We start from the raw sequence: 20,449 nt of genomic DNA on the forward strand, positions 1-20,449 counted from the left end.
CGAGAAAATGTCCCAATTACAAGCCTGTAGAAATATCCAATCTAAGGCATACAGGGAAAAATAACTTGGTTCAAGAAGGCCGATGAAGTTCACGGTTTCTCTCTCAAGTGAGAAGCACAAGGTGAACACAGAGTTGCTCTCTCATCTGGAAAGGCACATGGTGAACACGGTCAGCATCCTTCTCTCATCTGGAAGGGCACATGGCGAATACGGCATCATCTGCTAGCTTCTTCTGGCTTCCTGTTTCATGAAGCTCCCAGGGAGACATTTTCCTTTTTCATCTTCAAAGATCGCTGGCTGGTGAACTCTGCTTCTCGTGGTATGTCGTTTTGCTCTCTCCAAATATCTGAATCGCTTTTATTCTCCAAAATGTTTCCTTTTATAGGACTCCAGAAACTTATCAAGACCCATCCAAATGCATAGAGACATGTTGTCACCTAATCCAGTTTAACAACCACTCTTGATTAAATCACATCTCCAGGGAGATGATCTGATTACAGTTTCATATATACAGTATTGAATAGGGATTATTCTGCCCTTATGAAATGGGATTTTGATTAAAACATGGCTTTTCTAGGGGACATACATCCTTTCAAACCAGCACACCACTTAAAATAGAGAAATAAACTAACGACTGTGTATAAGTTGAAAACAAAGGGAGGAGACAAAAATGAAGAATGTCAGTGTGTGCATATAAAGATTATCTGGGATATTAATTACCTGACATTTAGTATTGGTTGCCGATTTGAAAAAAAAAGTTTCCCATCACCGAAATTAATATCCTCTCTATTAAAACAATGGTGAAAACTCAGTAAACACCTTAATAGTTAAGCTTTTACTAAATTTATGTTGATGGGAACAGAAAGACAGAACATTACAGAAACAATTCTAGCTTGAGAGGTTAAAAGCTGACAAAACACTAACCTTTCTGAGAGCAAACAAAATTCTTTCCACTTCTTTTTTTAAGAATGATGAATCTGGGGCCAATAAGACGAATAACACAAAAACGTACAATAACAATCCAAGGGTACTGTGTATAATTTCTATTTAAATTACTTCACAGTAATGTTTATTTTCTAAAAAACAATTTAATTTAGGCTAATTTCCTCTAGGACATAAAATCATGGAAGTTTAGGGACAAAACTGATGAAAGGGATTTTCTACTCTAACTTTCCCTCAGGAGCCCCATTTTGCCAAGGAAGAAACAGACTGAAGTGATAAAGGACTTCCCTGCACACTCCCAGTCATGGTCAGGGTAATAGGTCTCCTGAGCTTTAGTGCATGACCAAATACCTTCCCCTCTGCTGTACCAACAAATACACATGAACCATAAGAAATTACAATACTTATATAAAACAAAACATTTTAATAAGTTTAACTTGTCACAGAAGAAATACACAATAAACTGGGACTATATAAATATAAAAATGTTTCCTGAGATAGTGTTTAAGGAAATTACTATCATAGTTTTCTAGTGAAAAATGGAAAGAATCTCTCTTAAGAGTAGCTGGCTTTATATAGAACACAACTATAATGCAGAATAATTTAAGATAAACTAAAACAACAAAACGCCATACAGCAACACCAAAAAAAAGCAAAACATTCACATACCTGGTTTAAAAATACAAAAAACAAACAAACAAATCTGAAAATAGGAACTTTTATCAAAACCAGCAAATTCCATGGACTAATTAATCATTAATTTCTACATTCTAATTCTAGACTATGGAGAAAAAAACAAAGGGACATATTTTTCTTGAAAAATGGTAAGGGCTAATATAGGTAAACAAGTCATAGTAAAATGGCAACCATAAATTTTGATTTCTTTAAGTTTCAGAAGTCTATTGAGGCAACTGACCTGAATGACTAAAGTATTGCTTTCTAAACAAAATTTTATTTAAAAATGTCAACCAAACTTTAATTATAATCTACTCACTGTGTTAATACTTGCTGATACTTTCACTTGCTTCTCTTAGGATTACAATTGGCATAAATTTTTAACTTGGAGCCAGTTGATCTCATTCATACTAGTGAACCATTTCTCTTGTTTGCCCAACAAACTGTAGGTAAAAAGACATTTAAAAATGTGTCTTTACACAGCTCTTTCAAGGATCAGAAAAGATGAGAAAACTAGCATTTTTCCTTAGGCACCATTTCCAAAACTTTCCATGTGTTTCTTCATTTAGCTAATCAACAGTGATCAAGTTCACTGAGTAGTCCTTATGAAAGTTGGTTTATCTTTTTAGGGGAGTGTTATGCAGTTTTCTATGGTGTCTATATTCTTGATTCCAACTATTCTTTGACTTATAAAAATAAGTTGTTGCCACATATTTCAAAGAGTACTCTTTTTTTTTATTAATTAAAAAAAGAATTAACAAAACAATTAGAAATCATTCCAATCTACATGTACAATCAGTAATTCTTAATAACATCACATAGTTGCATATTCATCATTTCTTAGTACATTTGCATCGATTCAGAAAAAGAAACAAAAAGACAACAGAATAAGAATTAAAACAATAATAGAAAGAAAAAAAAACAAAAAAAAACAAAAACAAAAAACCTATACCTCACATGCAGCTTCATTCAGTGTTCCAACATAATTGCATTACAATTGGGTAGTATTGTGCTGTCCATTTCTGAGTCTCCACATCCAGTCCCGTTGCACAGTCTGTATCCCTTCATCTCCAATTATCCCTTCTCTTTTTTTTTTTTTTTTAATTAACGGAAAAAAAAGAAATTAACCCAACATTTAGAGATCATACCATTCTACACATGCAATCATTAATTCTTAAGATCATCACATAGCTGCATGATCATCATTTCTTAGTACATTTGCATTGGTTTAGAAGAACTAGCAACATAACCGAAAAAGATATAGAATGTTAATATAGAGAAAAAAATAAAAGTAATAATAGTAAAATCAAAACAAAACAACACAAAACAAAACAAAAACCTATAGCTCAGATGCAGCTTCATTCAGTGTTTTAACATGATTACTTTACAATTAGGTATTATTGTGCTGTCCATTTTTGAGTTTTTGTATCTAGTCCTGTTGCACAGTCTGTATCCCTTCAGCTTCAATTACCCATTGTCTTACCCTGTTTCTAACTCCTGCTGAACTCTGTTACCAATGACATATTTCAAGTTTATTCTCGAATGTCCGTTCACATCAGTGGGACCATACAGTATTTGTCCTTTAGTTTTTGGCTGGATTCACTCAGCATAATATTCTCTAGGTCCATCCATGTTATTACATGGTTCATAAGTTTATCTTGTCTTAAAGCTGCATAATATTCCATTGTATGTATATACCACAGTTTGTTTAGCCACTCGTCTGTTGATGGAGATTTTGGCTGTTTCCATCTCTTTGCAATTGTAAATAATGCTGCTATAAACATTGGTGTGCAAATGTCCGTTTGTGTCTTTGCCCTTAAGTCCTTTGAGTAGATACCTAGCAATGGTATTGCTGGGTCGTATGGCAATTCTATATTCAGCTTTTTGAGGAACCGCCAAACTGCCTTCCACAGTGGTTGCACCCTTTGACATTCCCACCAACAGTGGATAAGTGTGCCTCTTTCTCCGCATCCTCTCCAGCACTTGTCATTTTCTGTTTTGTTGATAATGGCCATTCTGGTGGGTGTGAGATGATATCTCATTGTGGTTTTGATTTGCATTTCTCTAATGGCCAGGGACATTGAGCATCTCTTCATGTGCCTCTTGGCCATCCGTATTTCCTCTTCTGAGAGGTGTCTGTTCAAGTCTTTTTCCCATTTTGTAATTGGGTTGGCTGTCTTTTTGTTGTTGAGATGAACAATCTCTTTATAAATTCTGGATACTAGACCTTTATCTGATATATCATTTCCAAATATTGTCTCCCATTGTGAAGGCTGTCTTTCTACTTTCTTGATGAAGTTCTTTGATGCACAAAAGTGTTTAATTTTGAGGAGTTCCCATTTATTTATTTCCTTCTTCAGTGCTCTTGCTTTAGGTTTAAGGTCCATAAAACCGCCTCCAGTTGTAAGATCCATAAGATATCTCCCTACATTTTCCTCTAACTGTTTTATGGTCTTAGACCTAATGTTTAGATCTTTGATCCATTTTGAGTTAACTTTTGTATAGGGTGTGAGAGATGGGTCTTCTTTCATTCTTTTGCATATAGATATCCAGTTCTCTAGGCACCATTTATTGAAGAGACTGCTCTGTCCCAGGTGAGTTGGCTTGACTGCCTTATCAAAGATCAAATGTCCATAGATGAGAGGGTCTATATCTGAGCACTCTATTCTATTCCATTGGTCGATATATCTATCTTTATGCCAATACCATGCTGTTTTGACCACTGTGGCTTCATAATATGCCTTAAAGTCAGGCAGCGCGAGAACTCCAGCTTCGTTTTTTTTCCTCAAGATGTTTTTAGCAATTCGGGGCACCCTGCCCTTCCAGATAAATTTGCTTATTGGTTTTTCTATTTCTGAAAAATAAGTTGTTGGGATTTTGATTGGTATTGCATTGAATCTGTAAATCAATTTAGGTAGGATTGACATCTTAACTATATTTAGTCTTCCAATCCATGAACACGGTATGCCCTTCCATCTATTTAGTTCTTCTGTGATTTCTTTTAGCAGTTTTTTGTAGTTTTCTTAGTATAGGTTTTTTGTCTCTTTAGTTAAATTTATTCCTAGGTATTTTATTCTTTTAGTTGCAATTGTAAATGGGATTCGTTTCTTGATTTCCCCCTCAGCTTGTTCCTTACTAGTGTATAGAAATGCTACAGATTTTTGAATGTTGATCTTGTAACCTGCTACTTTGCTGTACTCATTTATTAGCTCTAGTAGTTTTGTTGTGGATTTTTCCGGGTTTTCGACGTATAGTATCATATCGTCTGCAAACAGTGATAGTTTTACTTCTTCCTTTCCAATTTTGATGCCTTGTATTTCTTTTTCTTGTCTAATTGCTCTGGCTAGAACCTCCAACACAATGTTGAATAATAGTGGTGATAGTGGACATCCTTGTCTTGTTCCTGATCTTAGGGGGAAAGTTTTCAATTTTTCCCCATTGAGGATGATATTAGCTGTGGGTTTTTCATATATTCCCTCTATCATTTTAAGGAAGTTCCCTTGTATTCCTATCCTTTGAAGTGTTTTCAACAGGAAAGGATGTTGAATTTTGTCAAATGCCTTCTCTGCATCAATTGAGATGATCATGTGATTTTTCTGCTTTGATTTGTTGATATGGTGTATTACATTAATTGATTTTCTTATGTTGAACCATCCTTGCATACCTGGGATGAATCCTACTTGGTCATGATGTATAATTCTTTTAATGTGTTGTTGGATACGATTTGCTAGAATTTTATTGAGGATTTTTGCATCTGTATTCATTAGAGAGATTGGTCTGTAGTTTTCTTTTTTTGTAATATCTTTGCCTGGTTTTGGTATGAGGGTGATGTTGGCTTCATAGAATGAATTAGGTAGTTTTCCCTCCACTTCGATTTTTTTGAAGAGTTTGAAGAGAATTGGTACTAATTCTTTCTGGAACGTTTGGTAGAATTCACATGTGAAGCCATCTGGTCCTGGACTTTTCTTTTTAGGAAGATTTTGAATGACTAATTCAATTTCTTTACTTGTGATTGGTTTGTTGAGGTCATCTATGTCTTCTTGAGTCAAAGTTGGTTGTTCATGTCTTTCCAGGAACCCGTCCATTTCCTCTAAATTGTTGTATTTATTAGCGTAAAGTTGTTCATAGTATCCTGTTATTACCTCCTTTATTTCTGTGAGGTCAGTAGTTATGTCTCCTCTTCCCTTTCTGATCTTATTTATTTGCATCCTCTCTCTTCTTCTTTTTGTCAATCTTGCTAAGGGCCCATCAATCTTATTGATTTTCTCATAGAACCAACTTCTGGCCTTATTGATTTTCTCTATTGTTTTCATGTTTTCAATTTCATTTATTTGGCTCTAATCTTTGTTATTTCTTTCCTTTTGCTTGCTTTGGGGTTAGCTTGCTGTTCTTTCTCCAGTTCTTCCAAATGGATAGTTAATTCCTGAATTTTTGCCTTTTCTACTTTTCTGATATAGGCATTTAGAGCAATAAATTTCCCTCTTAGCACTGCCTTTGCTGCGTCCCATAAGTTTTGATATGTTATGTTTTCATTTTCATTCGCCTCGAGGTATTTGCTAATTTCTCTTGCAATTTCTTCTTTGACCCACTCGTTGTTTAGGAGTGTGTTGTTGAGCCTCCACGTATTTGTGAATTTTCTGGCACTCTGCCTATTATTGATTTCCAACATCATTCCTTTATGGTCCGAGAAAGTGTTGTGTAAGATTTCAATCTTTTTAAATTTGTTAAGACTTGCTTTGTGACCCAGCATATGGTCTATCTTTGAGAATGATCCATGAGCATTTGAGAAAAAGGTGTATCCTGCTGTTGTGGGATGTAATGTCCTATAAATGTCTATTAAGTCTAGTTCATTTATAGTAATATTCAGATTCTCTATTTCTTTGTTGATCCTCTGTCTAGATGTTCTGTCTCTTGATGAGAGTGGTGAGTTGAAGTCTCCAACTATTATGGTATATGAGTCTATTTCCCTTTTCAGTGTTTGCAGTATATTCCTCACGTATTTTGGGGCATTCTGATTCGGTGCGTAAATATTTATGATTGTTATGTCTTCTTGTTTAATTGTTCCTTTTATTAGTATATAGTGTCCTTCTTTGTCTCTTTTAACTGTTTTACATTTGAAGTCTAATTTGTTGGATATTAGTATAGCCACTCCTGCTCTTTTCTGGTTGTTATTTGCATGAAATATCTTTTCCCAACCTTTCACTTTCAACCTATGTTTATCTTTGGGTCTAAGATGTGTTTCCTGTAGACAGCATATAGAAGGATCCTGTTTTTTAATCCATTCTGCCAATCTATGTCTTTTGATTGGGGAATTCAGTCCATTGACATTTAGTGTTATTACTGTTTGGATAATATTTTCCTCTACCATTTTGCCTTTTGTATTATATATATCATATCTGACTTTCCTTCTTTCTACACTCTTCTCCATATCTCTCTCTTCTGTCTTTTTGTATCTGACTCTAGTGCTCCCTTTAGTATTTCTTGCAGAGCTGGTCTCTTGGTCACAAATTCTTTCAGTGACTTTTTGTCTGAGAATGTTTTAATTTCTCCCTCATTTTTGAAGGGTAATTTTGCTGGATATAGGAGTCTTGGTTGGCAGTTTTTCTCTTTTAGTATTTTAAATATATCATCCCACTGTCTTCTAGCTTCCATGGTTTCTGCTGAGAAATCTACACAAAGTCTTATTGGGTTTCCCTTGTATGTAATGGATTGTTTTTCTCTTGCTGCTTTCAAGATCTTCTCTTTCTCTTTGACCTCTGACATTCTAACTGTAAGTGTCTTGGAGAACGCCTATTTGGGTCTAATCTCTTTGGGGTGCGCTGCACTTCTTGGATCTGTAATTTTAGGTCTTTCATAAGAGTTGGGAAATTTTCAGTGAAAATTTCTTCCATTAGTTTTTCTCCTCCTTTTCCCTTCTCTTCTCCTTCTGGGACACCCACAACACGTATATTTGTGCGGTTCATATTGTCCTTGAGTTCCCTGATACCCTGTTCAAATTTTTCCATTCTTTTCCCGATAGTTTCTGTTTCTTTTTGGAATTCAGATGTTCCATCCTCCAAATCACTAATTCTATCTTCTGTCTCTTTAAATCTATCATTGTAGCTATCCATTATTTTTTCTATGTTTGCTACTTTATCCTTCACTTCCATAAGTTCTGCGATTTGTTTTTTCAGTTTTTCTATTTCTTCTTTATGTTCAGCCCATGTTCTCTTCATGTCCTCCCTCAATTTATCGATTTCATTTTTGAAGAGGTTTTCCATTTCTGTTCGTATATTCAGCATTAGTTGTCTCACCTCTTGTGTCTCATTTGAGCTATTGGTTTGTTCCTTTGACTGAGCCATATTCTCAATCTTTTGAGCGTGGACAGTTATCTTCTGCTGCTGGCGTCTGGGCATTTATTCAGATTTCTCTTGGTGTTGGACCCAGCAAGGTTGTAATTTTTTTCTGTGAAATCTCTGGGTTCTGTTTTTCTTATCCTGCCCAGTAGGTGGCGCTCGTGGCACACGTTTGTCTGCGGGTCCCACCAGTAAATGGTGCTGTGGGACCTTAAACTTTGGAAAACTCTCACCGTCCTGGGGGTTCGCTAGCCAAAGCGGCTTGAGCCGGCCCGCAGTCTGAACGCAGGGAGGGTTGCTGGTCGCTGCAGCCAGGGAAAGAGCCCGTCCGAATTTCCTAGTCGGCCCTGGGCAACAAGCGTGGCGGGAGGGTGCCAGTGGCAGCGGCCCGCCCGAGAGAGTGCACGTTCCCCGGGAGTCACGGGTTTGGAAGGGGCCTCCCCCACCCGTCACCGTTCTCCGCGGGCTGGGGATTTCCGGTCCAATTCTCTCAGTTGGTCCGGGGGCTGTGCGTGGTGTGGGCGCCAGTCGCCTTGGTTTCAGGGGACCGCCTCTCCAATTCTCCCAGCTGGCCCGGGAAGGGGGAAGGGAGTAACTCCGGCCGCTTCCCGCCCCGCCCGGTAAGGCCCGCGCGCCTCGGCGATCTCACCCGAGCTGCTTCTCTCAGCCAGCCAGCCGTTCCAGGATGGGGTACGCTGTCTTTTTTATCTCTGTTGTGGCTTTGGGCGCTTTCTGTATTGTTTCTACTCCCCTAGTAGGTGTCCTGGAGAAGAAACTAAGATCCGCGCGTCTTACTAAGCCGCCATCTTCCAGGAAGTCCCCTCAAAGAGTACTCTTGTAACTGAATAAGCAGCTGTACCTTCTACATTAGTGGTTGTCGACTCTGTCTACATATTAGAAACACAGGAAGGCTTTAGAAGAGTACCTTTGTGCACGATTGCACTGCACAAGATTTGGATTTAATTTGGTAATGTATAGAAATGCCACACAAAAATGCCACACCTCAGGGGGTGTCATTCACAGCATACATATTGTATATTTGTATTTTTATTAAAGAGTTTTATTTCCCTATACTCCCAATCATGGTCAGGGTAGTCAGTCTCCTGAGTTTTTACTTCTCAGTAGCAGATGGCAGTAGAGTGTCATGTACTAAAAAAATTTCAATACCACTACTAAGATTTTCCTACTACCTGTTTTACCCATTACTAGTATAATGGGTCTTGAGGAAGGAGTGACCTCTTTATAATTTACAAAGTTATCGAATTGGTTAGCAGAAACCCTGTTTGGGCTAAACATGTTCTCTTCTTTATTTCCATTATTCTTTCTCTGAGATGACAACTTAAATTAGCAATCTTAAATATAACAACACAAAGACATTCTCTATAACTCTGTGAAGTCAGTACTAACTCTATCCCTATTTTACAGAAAAAAGAAACTGAGCAGAGAGAGATGTAGTAACTTGCCCAAGGTGGCACAGTGAGCAAGCAGCAAAACTGGGAGTCCAACCTGGGCAGGCTGGTGCCAAACTCCTTGCCCTTAACCAGTACACTGAACTGTCCTGCACAGGTACAGAGTTAGGTTTTGACACCGATGATTATACAGCCATTAAACATGTAGTTTATGGACACAGTGGGGACAATCAGGATACAACTACCTATAAAATAATCATTACGCTTAAAAAGAACAAAACATGCAAACAAAAGAACTCAATAATTTCAGTTAGGAATTAGATGAAAGGGCCACCAAGATGCTAAAAGTAGCAGATGCTGTTTGGCAGAAGGATATTTTTGGTCTCAGTTCTGTGCTCAATTCTATATTTTCTAAGTCCCAATAAATATATGTTACTTTTTATACAGGTATATATAATAAACTTTCTTATTAAATAAACAAGGTGGGAAATAGCTGGGAAACACATGTCCAATACAGTAACAGTGATAAATATAATCTAAAATAAATACAGTTCACAAGTGCTCTGCTCTCTGTATTATAGACTCTAGAAATAATACCACAGATATCCCATAATCTAAGTATACTCACAGAACTCATAAAGTTGGCAGCTGACTCACTGTTCATAATCTAATCTTCAATAATAAAAATTTTGGGGTGATAGTACAGGACATAGTGACTACTGAAATGAACTGTTATAGACATGGACAATGAAGGCAAAGAGAGTAAGCAATTCTAAGCCCCAAATGGGACTTAAAGGATTCAAGGGTATAATTCCCAAGCCCCATTTGGGTAGCCGGGAGGATCTCAAGTCACAAAAAGGATTATAAGGAATAAACTGGAATTACTTAAAGGAATCTTTTAATAAACTATTCATGCATAAGTTAGCTATCCTCTTAATACCTCCATATGAAGAAAATCTCAGAAAATTTTTTGTGGGACTCGCTTCAGTTCTATAATGGGCCCTGATTAGTATTCATTTATAGGATTCTGCTTTTTAGCCAATTAACCTAGACTATATCTAAAAACCAGGGGTACCTATATTACTTAGTCACCACATTTAACCAAAAAAATTACAACATCATTTTGTTCTCCAAATTGTCTAACCTACAATATTTCTATTTATAATATTTAGAATACAATTTCTAGAAATAAGAAACATTTAACTTGTATTATTAAAGAGTTCTAAGAGATGATATCATAATTAATATAACCTAAATAAAATTCTCTCTCTCCTTTTAGTGAGTTACTTTTGATCATTAGAATTCTGAATTAAAATTAAGCTTCCATTTTTGAGGCCTTGCTCTCTGAATGTCGTGTTCATGTCTTCCTTGGGAATAGAAGTCCAAACCTTGTACTCTTTAGATTCAGCATTGTTTATTAAGATGATACCTACAGGGACTGTGAATGCTGTGAATACAGCATTACAGGGAAAGACATATGGACATTCTACCAACTGCTGACACTCTTCTTTTTTACTGCTTGTTGCTAGATAAAGAACATTCAAAAGCAGATGTTCACAGTCAATACCAGTTTGAATCTGGACTCTGCCAACCTACAAAAATATATCAAGATAACCATTAGTATGGTTTATATTTGCCAAAATTAGGGCAACATAATGACTACTCTTGTAGCACAATTCTCTTTTGCCTTTTCAAGTAAAATAAAATTTTCAAAAATGTCTGTTAAGCACCAAAAGAACAACTTTAGATTTTCCTTTTGGAATTTCATTTATCCATCTTTAATTTTTTTCCATTTCTACTGCCACTAGTGAGCTAGATCTCTACACACCTGATGTCATGGTTAGGGACATGTATCAACTTCGCCAAGTTGTGGTACCTGTTTATCTGATAGGAGCAAGTGCTGGCCTGTCTGTTGTAATGAGGACATTTCATAGGAGTACATCATGATCATGTCAGCTGCATCCACAGCTGATTCCATTTGTAATCAGCCAAAGGGGAGTGTCTTCTACAATAAGTGATGCTTAATCTAGTCACGGGAAGCCTTTTAAGGAGGACTCAGAGGAGAGAGTTTCCATTCCTGCTTCGGCTGTTAAGCCTCTCCTGTGGAGTTCATCCAGACCATCCATTGGAGACATCGGCTTCACAGCCTGTCCTGTGGATTTTGGACTCTGCGTTCCTGCGGTCACGTGAGACACTTTTATAAATTTTATATTTGCAAGTGTTCCCTGTTAATTCTGTTTCTCTAGAGAACCCTAACTAATACACCTGAGTTACTGATGTGCTCTCTTGAGCAATTGTCCTACACTCTCCCTATCACTCCCTAAAACAACACTTCTACCAAATTATTCTCCTGCACAAAGAAGTGTTAAAATTCCCACTGCCCACAAGATAAAAGCCAAGTTTCTCAGACTGCATCCAAGGCCCTAAATCTACTTATATTCTGTTTCTAACCTTATCTCCCAAGTACATGCCAAGTCAACTAATTATATGAGCCAAGAGCATATGACATAGTCAATACCACGTATCTCATTCCTCATACAAAAACATTTTGTAATTTGTATATTTAGTCACTATCCTAGGTATTCCTAGATTATACCATCTCAGTCTTTAACATCTAACTTTCCTTCTGATTTCATTTGTGCCCCCAGCCCTCCTCTGTCTATCATTCTCACATTCAGCTTCATTCAGTGTACTAACATTATTGTATTACAGTTAGGGATCATTGTGCTATTCATTTCTGAATTTTTACAATCAGTCCTGTTGCACAATCTGTATCCCTTCTGCTCCAATTACCCAATAATTATGCTATTTCTATATCCTGATGGTCTCTGTTCTTAACTGAAATTCTCCAAGTTCATTCATTAATGTTAGTTCATATCAGTGAGATCATACAGTATTTGTCCTTTTGTTTCTGGCTAATCCCACTCAGTATAAAGTCCTCAAGGTCAATCCATGTTGGTACATACTTCAACACTTTATTCTGTCTTACACCTGCATAATATTCCATCGTATGTATATACCACAGTTTGTTTAGTCATTCATCTGTTGATGGACATTTGGGCTGTTTCTGTTTCTTGGCAACTGTAAATAATGCTGTTGTAAACACTGGTGTGTAAATGTCCATTTGCATCCTTGCCCTCATGTCCTGAGTAGATACCTAGCAATGGTATTGCTGGATCATATGGTAGTTCTATACTTAGCTTCCTGAGGAACTGCCAAAGTGCTTTCCACAGTGGTTGTACCATTTTACAACCTGAGTAACAGTGGATAAGTGTGGCTCTATCTCCACATCCTCTCCAGCACTTGTCATTTTCTGTTTTATTGATAATGGCCATTCTGGTGGGTGTGAGATGATCTCTCATTACGGTTTGATTTGCATTTCCCTAATAGCCAGTGAAGTTGAGCATCTTTTCAGATGCCTTTTGGCCATTTGTATTTTCTCTTCTGAGAAGTGTCTGTTCATGTCTTTTGCCCATTTTGTAATTGGGTGGTTTGATTTTTGTTGTTGAGTTGAACAATCACTTTATATATTCTGGTTTAGTCCCTTATCTGATATATCGTTTCCAAATATTGTCTCCCATTGTGTAGGCTGTGTTTTTACTTTCCTGAAGGAAACTGCTTCCTATTATAAGATATTTCCCTACATTTCCTTCTAAAGGTTTTATGGTCTTAGATCTAATGTTTCGGTCTTTGATCTATTTTGAGTTAATTTTTGTATAGGGTATGAGATATGGATCGTCTTTCATTCTTTTGCATGTGGATATCCGGTTCCCTAGGCGCCATTTATTGAAGAGACTGTTCTGTCCCAGGTTAGTTGGCTTGACTGCCTTATCAAAGATAAATTGTCCTGAGATGAGAGGGTCTATATCTGAACACTCTATTCTATTCCATCAGTCAGTATATCTATCTTTATGCCATTATCATGCTCTTTTGACTACTGTAGCTTCATAATACGCCTTCAAGTAAGGTAGTGTGAGACCTCTGACTTCATTTTTTTCTCAGGTTATTTTTAGCTATTTGGGGCACCCTGCCCTTCCAAATAAATTTGGTTATTGATTTTACTATTTCTAAAAAGTAAGTTTTGGGGATTTTAATTGGTATTGCATTGAATCTATAAATCAATTTAGGTAGAATTGACATCTTAACTATATTTAGTCTTCTAATACATGAACACGGTATGCCCTTCCATTTATTTAGGTCTTCTGTGATTTCTTTTAGCAATTTCTTATAGTTTTCTTTGTATAGGTCTTATGTATCCTCAGTTAAATTTATTCCTAAATATTGTATTCTTTTGCTTGCACTTGTAAATGGAATTTTTTGTTTAAACCCTCAGATTGTATAGAACACTACAGATATTTGAGTGTTGATCTTCTAACCTGTTGCTGTACTCATTCATTAGCTCTAGTAGTTTTGCTATGGATTTTTCCGGGTTTTCGACTTATAGTATCATATCTGCAAACAGTAAGAGTTTTACTTTTTCCTTTCCAATTTTGATGCCTTGTATTTCTTTTTCTTGTCTAATTGCTCTGGCTAGAACTCCCAACACAATGTTGGATAACAATGGTGATGGTGGACATTCTTGTCTTGCTCCTGATCTTAGGGGGAAATTTTTCAGTTTTCCATACTGAGGATGATATTAGCTGTGGGTTTTTCATATATTCCCTTTATCATGTTTAGGAAGTTTCCTTCTATTCCTATACTTTGAAGTGTTTTCAACAGGAAAGGATGTTGAATTTTGTCAAATGCCTTTTCTGCATCAATTGAGATAATCATGTGGTTTTTCTGCTTTCAATTGATTAATAGATTTTATGTTGAACCCTCCTTGCTTACCTGGAATGAATCCTACTTGGTCATGGTATATAATTCTTTTAATGTATTGCTGGTTTCGATTTGTAAGAATTTTGTTGAGGATCTCTGCATCTATATTCACCAGAGAGACTGGTCTATAATTTTCTTTTCGTGTAGTAACTTTGTCTGGCTTTGGTATGAGGGTGATGTTGTCTTCATAGAATGAGTTAGGTAGTCTTCCCTCCTCTTCTTTTTTTGCTGAGTTTGAGCAGGATTGGTACTAATTCTTTCTTGAATTCTTGGTAGAATTCACATGTGATACCATATGGTCCTGGACTTAATGATAGATTCAATTTCTTTTCTTGTGATTGGTTTGTTGAGGTCGTCTATTTCTTCTTGAGTCAAAGTTGGTTGTTCATGCCTTTCTAGGAAGTTGGCCATTCCATCCACATTGTCTGGTGTATTAGCATAGTGTTGTTCATACTATCCTCTCATTACCTCCTTTATTTCTGTGGGGTCAGTGGTTATGTCTCCTCTTCCACTTCTGACTTTATTTATTACCATCCTATCTCTTCATTTTGTCAACTTCACTGAGGGTCCATCTATCTTATTGATTTTCTCATAGAACCAACTCCTGATTTTGTTGATTTTCTCGATTGTTCTCATGTTCTCAATCTCATTTATTTTTGCTCTAATTTTTATTGTTTCTTTCCTTTTGCTAGCTTTGGGGTTAGTTTGATGTTCCTTCTCTATTTCTTTCCAGTAAACTGTTAATTCCTTGATTTTTGCTCTTTCTTCTTTTTTGATATAGGCATTTAAGGCAATAAATTTCCCTCTTAGCACTAACTTTGCTGCATCCCATAAATTTTGACATGTTGTGCTTTCATTTTAATTTGCCTTGAGATATTTATTGATTTCTCTTGTAACTTCTTCCTTGATCCACTGGTTGTTTAAGAGTGCGTTGTTCAGCCTTCATTTATTTCTGAACTTTCTAGCCCTCTGCTTATATTATTGATTTCCAATTTCATTCTTTTATGAACTGAGAAAATGTTTTGTGTGATTTCAATTTTTTAAAATTTATTGAGATCTTCTTTGTGACACAGCAGATGGTCTATTCTTGAGAATGATACATGAGCCCTTGAGAAAAAGGTGAATCCTGCTGCTGTGGGGTGTAACATTCTATAAATGCCCATTGAGTTTGTTTATTGTATTATTCAAATTGTTTCTTTATTGATCCTCTGTCTAGATGTTCTGTCCATTGACGAGAGTGGGGAATTGAAGTCCCCAACTATTAAGGTACATGTTTCCATTTCTCTTTTCAGCAACTACCTCACATATTTTTGAGCACTCCGGCTTGGTGCATAAATACTTATGATTGTTATGTCTTCTTGTTGAATTGTTCCTTTTATTAATATATAGTGTCCTTCTTTGTCTCTTTTAATTGTCTTACATTTGAAGTCTAATTTGTTGGATATTAGTATAGCTACTCCTACTCTTTTCTGATTGTTGTTTGCATGAAACATCTTTTTGAACTTTCACTTTCAACCTATGTTTATCCTTGGGTCTAAAACGCATCTCCTGTAGACATCATATAGATGGGTCCTATTTTTAAATCCATTCTGCCAGTCTATGTCTTTTGATTGGGGAGTTTAATCCATTAACATTTAGTGTTACTACTATAAGGGCACTACTTTCTTCTATCACTTTGCCTTTTGGATTTTATACTTCATATCTAATTTCTCTTTGTTCCAGTTTGCTAGCTGCAGGACGCAACACACCAGAGGTGGATTGGCTTTTAATAAAAGGAAATTTATTTAGTTGATGTGTAATTCTTCAGAGTAAAGGCAGCTACCTTTCAACTGAGGTTCTTACGTGGGAAGGCACAGGGTGATTTCTGCTGGCCTTCTCTCCAGACCTCTGGGTTCCAACAACTTTCCCCAGGGTGATTCCTTTCTGCATCTCCAAGGGCCTGGGTTGAGCTGTGAGTTCTGAGATGAGGTTTGCGGAGCTGCTTGGGCTGTGCTACATTGAACTCTCTCATTTAAGCACCAGCCAATTAAATCAAACAGCATTCATTGCAGCGCGCACACCTTCTAGCCGACTGCAGATGTAATCAACAACAGATGAGGTTCACAGGCCATTGGCTCAAGTTCACAGCAATAGGACTAGGCACCTTCACCTAGCCAAGTTGACACCTGAATCTACCTACCACACTCTTCTTTTCACTTTTACTCATAGTCTTCATTTCTGCACTCTTCTCCACACCTCTCTCTCCTGTCTTTCCCTATATGTCTCTATGCTCCCTTTAGTATTTCTTGCAGAGCCAGTCTCTTGGTCACAAATTCTCTCAGCGATTCTTTTCCTGAAAATGTTTTAATTTCCCTCTCACTTTTTCCCCCCACATTTTTGAAGGACAATTTTGTTGGATATATAATTCTTTGTTGGCAGTTTTTCTCTTTTAGTATCTTAAATACATCATTCCACTGTCTTCTAGCCTCCATGGTTTCTGCTGAGAAACCTAGGAATAGTCGTATTGGGCTTCCTTGTACACGATGGACTGCTTTTCTCATGCTGCTTTCAAAACTTCCTTTCTCTTTGACATCTGACATTCTGATTAGTAGTGTCCTGCAATACACCTATTTGGATCTATTCTCTTTGGGGTACGCTGCACTTCTTGCATCGGTAATTTTAAGTCTTTCATGGGAGTTGGGAAATTTTCAGTGATAATTTCCTCCATTACTGTTCTCTTCTCCTTCTGGGACACGCACAGCATGTATATTTGTGCGCTTCATGATGTCATTCAATCCTCTGAATCCCTGATGATATTTTTCCATTCTTTTAACTGTGTTTCCTTTTCTTGTCAGATTTCAGATGTCCCGTCCTCCAGTTCACTAATCCTGTCTTTTACCTCTTGAAATCTAACATTGTAGGTTTCCACCATTTTTTTCATCTCTTCTGCTGTGCCTTTCATTCCCATAAGTTCTGCGATTTGTTTTTTCAGACTTTCAAATTCTTCTTTTTGTTTGTCCCTTGCTTACCTTATATCCTCCCTCAATTCACTGATTTGAATTTTGATGAGGTTTTCCATATCTGTTTGAACATTGTGAATTGTTTCAACCCCTTATCTCATTTGAACTTTTGGTATGTTCCTTTGGGCCGTATCTTCAACTTTCCTAATATGATTTGTTTTTTTTGCTGGCATCTAGGCATTTAATTTCCTTAATTAGTTTGTTCTGGAGATTGTCATTCTTTTACCTAGGATTTTCTTGCTGGATGACTTTGTTGTCTATCTCTTCTTTAATATTCAGTTCAGCTTATTCTAGACCTCTAGCTTAGGTTTTGTTTAACAGATCAGAATTTTTCAGTTCTTGTTTGCTTCTTTCTTGCCTTAGCTGTATGGTGTCTTTTTTCCCCCTTAGCAGTGTCTACTTAGGTAATATAGACGCCATTCAGATTTTCCCAGACCAAACTGGCCTCCTCTCAAGAGGAAAGAGTCATCTGCATCAGTTCTCCCTCAGGGTGAGACCCAACAGGTTGAAAGAGTTTCCTATGAAGCCTTTAGACTCTGTGTTTTTTCTATCCTGCCCAGAATGTGGTGCTTGTCTGCCTGTGGGTCCAACCAGCATAAGGTGATGTGCTACCTTTAACTTCAAAAGACTGTCCCTGCTGGGGGTAGGTTGAGACTAAGGAAAGGCTGTACACTGGCTTTAATTGCTTCAGTTTTCCAGATCCTGGAGTCTGAATTCCTTGAGGGAGGGATTCCACCTGAGCTGGGCCCCAGCCCTCTCCTGGGGAAAGCACAGCCTCCAGATAAGCTCACAGAAAAGCTTAATTCTGCCTGAGAAGCCTTACAGTTGCATCCAAAGAGCAGTCAAGCTGCAGAAGCACAGCCACAAAAAAGAGAAGGAAAAAAATTTCTTTTCAGAGCAGGACCCTTGTTCCTCAGATTTGCCAATCAAGAGCTTAAGTTGGTATGTTGCTCTGTGTATACTCAGGTCCTATGTTCCCCCTCTTTTCCTTCAGGGCCCATGCCCTTTCAAGTATTTTGTGCTGTCCAATCAACAAATAAACTGTTTTTTTTTTTTCTTTTTTCATCAGCCCTGTCCCCTGCGTTCTGGGGCAAAACCCAGCAGCTGAGCTGGGGGCCTATTTACAGTAGTCAGAATTTGTTAAATATTTCCACAAATTGGAGCTTGGTAGAGCTCAGCCACTTCTTGCTGCTAGTAAAGCCCCTTTTCTTTCCCCTCTGCAAAGCAGCCTGTGGGGAGGGTCATTATCTGCCACAGCTTGGGGGGTCTCACAGTTCTAGGTGGGCTCACAGCTGGTCCAATTTGTTCAAACTGGTGTACCCTATGCGTCCGGCCACTGGTGTGGCCCCATCAGTTGTTCTGTACTGTTCCTGGCTATTTACTAGCAGCTCTGGAGGACGAACTAAATCCCATACCTCACTCAGCCGCCATCTTGGCTGCCCTCTTAAGATAAACATTTTTGCCCTTAATTTCAAATTAATTCTGTAAGTAGAAAAAGAATCTTGATGGAATTATAATAAACACTGAAGTTATACAACGGGGCGGGGGGGGGAAGAGTGTGCTATTCAACTTCTATGTTTTTGTGGATTTTCCATTTCTCCACTTATAACTGATTTTCAGTTTCATTCCAATAAGGTCACAGACAATGCTTTGTATAATTTCAACCTTTTAAAATTTATTGAGACCTGTTTTGTGATCCAACATCTGATGTATCCTGGACAAGGATTCATGTACACTTGAGAAGAATGTGTATTCTGCTGTTTAGGGGTACAAAGTTCTGCATGTATCTGTTAGGTCTAGTTAATTTATCTTATTATTTATATTTAAAGTTCTCTGTTTCTTTATTAATCTTCTGTCCAAATGTTCTATCCATAGATAAGATTGCTGTATTTATGTCTCCTACTATTATGTAGTGACATCTATTACTCCCTTCAGTTTTGCCATTGTTTGCCTCATATATTTTGCAACACTATGGTTAGGTGCATAAATATTCATGATTGTTACTTAATCTCTTCTTGATGGATTATTTTTGTTACTATATAGTGTGCTTCTTTGCCTCCTATAATTACTTTTGACTTAAAGTCTATTTTATACAATGTTAATATAGCAACCTCAGCTCTTTTTTATTATCCTCTGCATAGAATATCTCTTTCCAACTTTTCACTTTCAACACATTTAGGTCTTTTGTTCTAAGGTGATTTGTAAACAACATATAATTGGATCATGTCTTTTTATCCATTCTGCCAACATGTGTGTTTTGATTGGGGAATTTAACCCATTAATATTCAGTGTTATTACTGTATAGGCAGTACTTACTTAAGCCATTTTTTCATTGGTTTTTATATGTCTTATTTATTTTTTTGTCTCTCTTTTCCTTCACTGCAATTTCCTTGACTGTATAGCTGATCTTTTGTGATTTAACTGACAGATCCCTTTCACCTACTAATTTGAAAAGACAGCAACTTCGCTTCTATAGCCTACCTATTCTCTGAATCTTCATTTCCTCTCACTGCTCCAAGTCATTCTCTTCTGTCTTTTCCTTCCAATCTGCAGAACTCCCTTAATAATTCTTATAAGAGAGTCCTTTTGGGGTGAACTTTCTCAGTCTCTGTTTATCTGTGAATATTTTAAATTCTTCCTTATGTTTGAAAAACAGTTTTGCCAGATAAAGAATTTTTGTCTGGCAGTTTTTTCTCTTTCAGTACCTTAAATATATACCACTGCATTCTCATCTCTATGGTTTCTCAGAAATTGCACTTGTTCTTATTGAAGATCACTTCTATGTGAAAATTCGCTTTTCTCTTCCTGATTTTAGAATTCTCTCTTTATATTTGCCATCTGACATTCTTGACTAGTATGTGTCTTGGATTAGGTCTATTAGGCTGTATTCTATTTGGAGTATGCTGCACTTCTTGGATATATATATTTATGTCTTTCCTAAGAGTTTGGAAATTTTTAGTCCTTGTTTCCTCAAATAGTCTTTCTGCCCCTTTTCCTTCTCTTTTTCTTCTGGAACACCCATGACACATATGTTTGTGCTCTTCATGTGTCACTCAAATGCCTGAGAACTGCTCAATTCCTTCTATTCTTTCCTCTATCTGTTCTGACTGTATGATTTTGATTGTTGTATCTTCTACCCTGATTCTTTCATCTGTTCAAAATATGCTTCTAGTATTTTCTTACCTCCACTACTTTCATTCCCATAATTTAGGTTTCTCTTTATCATTTCAAGTTCTTTATGCTCACACATTATCTTGATATTCTTTATCTC

At 37.0% G+C, this 20,449-nt stretch overlaps 1 long non-coding RNA gene across 2 annotated transcripts in view; it reads right to left on the minus strand.

Annotated features, from left to right (window-relative positions):
- LOC143678263 (uncharacterized) overlaps window positions 1–20,449 on the minus strand; it is a 338,248-nt gene that overhangs the window by 308,707 nt on the left and 9,092 nt on the right. Inside the window, exons 1-2 of one of the 2 annotated variants that reach the window (XR_013173127.1) lie at window positions 10,852–18,656; window positions 1,937–2,060 (exon numbers count right to left, since the gene is read on the minus strand). This is a non-coding gene — a long non-coding RNA (uncharacterized LOC143678263). Of the gene's footprint in view, window positions 1–1,936; window positions 2,061–10,851; window positions 18,657–20,449 lie in introns of those variants that run through there. The other variant, XR_013173126.1, reaches the window with a different exon arrangement.

This window comes from Tamandua tetradactyla, chromosome 3 (genome assembly GCF_023851605.1).
Source record: "Tamandua tetradactyla isolate mTamTet1 chromosome 3, mTamTet1.pri, whole genome shotgun sequence".
NCBI classification, from domain to species: domain Eukaryota; kingdom Metazoa; phylum Chordata; class Mammalia; order Pilosa; family Myrmecophagidae; genus Tamandua; species Tamandua tetradactyla.